This window comes from Alligator sinensis, unplaced genomic scaffold, assembly GCF_000455745.1.
Source record: "Alligator sinensis unplaced genomic scaffold, ASM45574v1 scaffold1386_1, whole genome shotgun sequence".
In the NCBI taxonomy this organism is placed as follows: Eukaryota; Metazoa; Chordata; order Crocodylia; family Alligatoridae; genus Alligator; species Alligator sinensis.
In genome coordinates this window covers 465463-469582 of record NW_005842806.1, presented here as the reverse complement: position 1 = coordinate 469582, position 4120 = coordinate 465463, and the positions used below count along the sequence as shown (strand labels likewise).

General features: G+C 46.0%; 1 long non-coding RNA gene across 2 annotated transcripts in view; it reads right to left on the bottom strand.

Annotated features, from left to right (window-relative positions):
• The window catches only part of LOC112547916, a 9409-nt gene extending 5618 nt beyond the window's left edge, over positions 1-3791 (bottom strand). For both annotated transcript variants that reach the window (XR_003091700.1, XR_003091699.1), the window contains exons 1-2: positions 3693-3791; positions 2058-2106 (exon numbers count right to left, since the gene is read on the bottom strand). This is a non-coding gene — a long non-coding RNA (uncharacterized LOC112547916). The remainder of the gene's footprint in view (positions 1-2057; positions 2107-3692) is intronic.
• Between the last annotated feature and the right edge of the window lie 329 nt (positions 3792-4120).

Sequence of the window (4120 nt, the reverse complement as noted above, 5' to 3'; positions counted from 1 at the left end):
GCGGGAAGCAGCAGAGCTGCTGGGGCCCCTTGGCCAATCTGCAGCAGGGAGACAAAAATGGCGCCAAGTTTAAAACTCTGGCTTTCGCTTCCCTGCTGAGAAGCAAGCTGCAAGTGTAGCCCCTCCACCAATCAGTGGCAAGGGGGGCAGTCAGGAGAAAATGAAAGGTGCTGCTGCGCATGTGGCCAGGAGCACAGCCGGGCAGCCAGAGTAGCCTGTGGGGGGAAGGGGAATGGGGGAGGCAGATGGAGGCCTCCACCCCACCGTCCCCTGGAGGAGCTGCCCACAGCTCTGTCCCGCTCCTGGCCTGGGGTCACATTCACTGCCCTGGCTGGGAAGCACCTGCTCCTGTCCTAGCTCCAGCCCCAGTTCCTGCTCCTGCCCTCACTGCTCTCCAAGCTGCCTGTCTCCATTCCTGGCCATGTGTATGCGGCATTTATTGGTGACATTAATTAGTTACATGGGCCAAAAAAGCTGAAAATGTTAATTTTTCTTTTCTCAGTGACAGTCCAATATGCACCAATTTATCAATGCACCTCTAGAAGAGGCCCCAATTTTGTGTTTGCCCAGGACCCCAATAAATCTTAATCCACCTCTGCATACCAGGGTTGTCATCCCTCACACAGGGAGCCCCTGTCCTCCTCATACTAATATGAATCTCTCCTTACTCTCCGAGGTCAGTGTCACTTCCCTGAGTAGCAGAACTGCTCTTGATAAGTGTGCATTAAAGTATTTATGAAAGAGGTGATAAGAAGAGACTCTGACAGAGACTCAGTGGAACAGAACCCTATGTTAAACTCCAGTGCACTCTGCTTGGCACTCTCACTGTCCTGCTCCTTTGCACATCTGGTTGCTATGGTCCAGGTTCAACTCCACCTGTTAGACATGTAAGTGGACTTAGCTGTCTGAGTGCAATTCTGTTTCACTGTGTTCGAGTCCCTGAACAATCAGCTAATGCATTTACTTGCACAACTCAGCAGGCATGTCTACATGTGCAATAATCCAGGAGCAGTTTACTCCAGAGAAAGTACTCTAATGCAAACTCTCCCAGGCATGTGTCTACATGTGCAGAGACAAGGGAATAGATTTGTTGCTTCTAGCAGCAGACTGCTTCCACTCCCTGCAACTCTGCACCAGGCCCCTGAAGCAGCAAGGGGGAGCTCTAGGCACCCCCTGGGTGCTAACCCAAGGGCTGGAGGGGAACACGGGGCCAGGAGACAGCTGTCTCCTGGTGGGGGCTGGGACATTGCTCCCCTGCCCCTGAAAGCTGCCTTCTGCCAAGGCAGGCTCCACTACCAGAGCCCAAGCAGGGACAATGTACCCCTGCTCCAGCAGCAGGGAGCTCCCAGCCCCCGCTCCACAATCACAGGGCCAAGGCTGGGATTTGTATTTGCAGGCAGCAAATTTACTCCCAATTAGAGCAAATTACTGTGCAGTATGCACCTACATGTGTAGACAGTGATGCTTACTGTGCAGTAATTAGCTCTAATCTCAAGTAAAGCATCTCATGTAGACATGCCCAGCATCATCTAGCCCTCAAGACTGAGTCACAAAAAGTAGCAGGGTAGAACAAAATCACACTTAGGTGCTTAAGTCCACTTATGTACCAAAGAGGTAGGATAGAATCTGGCCCTACAGCTTAAATACAGGAGAGGAGAATGAAGCCCTACAGACTTCCACCTCTAGCAGGCCTCTCTCCAAGTTCCTTACGTGTGGGTGGATACAAAATGAATTTATGATAGCATCAGCCGACATGTCCTCTGTGATGGGACTGCATTCTGTAAGGGGAATAGATGACAAGCATGGTCCAACAGGCTTTTCCCTTGCCTCATTTTCATAAACCATAAAACTTTTCTCTTGCTTTTCCAAACAGACTTTGTTATATGTTCTGCCAGGAACACTCTCCCTGTGAAATGGTGGAAATTGTTAGCATTGAATATTCCACTAATGTGCAGTTCATTGTCCTCCTGCCCCAAAAACAAAAGGGCCCCAACATGACATCATGAAACTCCTCCATGTCCACAAAAATAGGCCTGTCTTGTATCTGGCAACTTTACCTCTTTCTCTGGTCTGAAGAGCAGACTGAAGAAACAGTGTGCCTTGTTTCTAAAAGAAGAAACTTAAAATTAGCATAGTGGAGACTTCAGATACTCTTTTTATACTGTAGCATTTACCTTCATCGAGGCACCTATTTTAACCTGGCCTCACTAACCAAGGTCGTTCAATCTTGCTTGCATTCTTTTCATTATCTTGTTCAACAGTCACATGCCCTCTACTAGTGGACAAGGAAAGGAAGGCAGCATTTATCAGTGAGACTGAGGGAGTAGGTAGAAAGGTAGAGCAAAGCCCAGAAACAGAACCATCCGGCTGAGACAAAGCAGGAAAAATGGGATAATGCAAGCAAGAAAAGAAATTCCAGAGTATTGGAAAGGGACAGTCAGGTAAGGAGAGAGGGGATGTCTGTAAGGCTATTGCGACAGCTGCAACCAACTCCATTTTCATTTTAATTACTTATTTATTTTGATTTCTGATCTACAAAAAAAAAAGAGTAGAGACTCCCTCTCTTTGTTAGATATGACTATACCATGCTAGCTGACCTGATGTTTAGACAATAGCGTGTCACATTTCTAAAGCATCTTTCATCCAAATCTCTCTGAGGGTTTTCTGGACATTGATGATGGATTAAGCTGAACAGGTAAGTTTTATGACCTGTCATATACAAACGAGAAAACTGAGGCACAGAGAAAGGAAGTGACTTATCCAGGATCATACACCCAACCTATGGTATTACTAAATTCTCCAATGTAACCATGAAGCCAGTCCTCTCTTCACACACTACCTATCATGCAGCTTGGGTTTTCTAAGTTTCCTCACATTTTCTTGTATTGATATCTACTGCCATTTCTGTCCTGCTTGACATTTTAACTTCTTGTTGTTAAGGAAAGATGACTTCTAGCGCTTCTCTAAAGTTTTAGAGCTTTGGACGGTTGGATGGTCTTCAATATTTTAGGAAAGGAGAAGGAGGAGTGGAGGATGGGGGGCGAGAAGAAGAGGAATTTTGTAAGAGGAAAATTGTCCTGAGTCAAAGGAGGATTCCCATGTGTGCCTGTGAGAGATACTGAGTGAGGTATTTTGGTCAGTTACTTCTAGACAGGCCAGAAACTAGATTAGCATGATGAAGAGGTCTAGAGAGCCCTTGTACAGGAAGCAAACTGTGCCTGAGGAAGCAAAGAGTTAGCAAATCAGCTGATTTGGCCACATGAGCCAAAATGAAACCAGACCCAAGCAGAGAACCAAAGGAACCCGCTAAACACCTGCCCATCCATCATCCATTGCTTATCCATCCATGGCCATAGACAGCTACGTGAATCCTGACAGACATGAAAGAGCATGACAAAGATACCCAATGCTGGCTAAAAAACAGAAACTTACATCTGTCAGTCCCACTTAGTCAGTCATAACCCCTGCCCCCCCAGACAATGAGAGATTAAACTTCACAGCTAAAATTGTCTCAAGCATTGTTATGGGCTCCTTGCCAAAGCCACATGCCAGGAGACAGAACTCTGTATGCGCCAGTTTCTCAGTAATGTGCAAAGACCGCTGCTTAAATCTTAGGACCCTCAAAAATTGTTTATTTTAGGCAAAATGCACACACACATACACACACCCCTCCCTGAGCCATCCACAGATACCTGATGGATATTTGGACCCTCTGCTGAAATTCCTAAAGCTTCGCTTGCAGCAACTCGACACTGGTGATCTGCTTGAGCGTCTGGTTGACTTATTGTCAGAGATGATTTCTAATTGGTTCAGAAAGACATTCCCCTTCCCCCTATTTGCATAGATGCAGTTTACACGGACACATATTCTGTTGCCTCTGTAGCTTCCTGTTTCTGAGCTAGTGACTTATGATGAGTTTAGCATGGCTGATACTCTAGGAAGGAGAGAAGGATGTGATTTTTCAATACAGAGTGCTGCTTCTAATTGTGACTCTTGGGAGTCTGCTGTTTTATTGAGCAAATTATGTAAAAGCCCATCTCAGTTTAGCACCCATAGATTCCAGCACCTCTCTTACTTCTAACGAAAGGAACAAATTTAGTTGGAGATTTAATTTTATTAA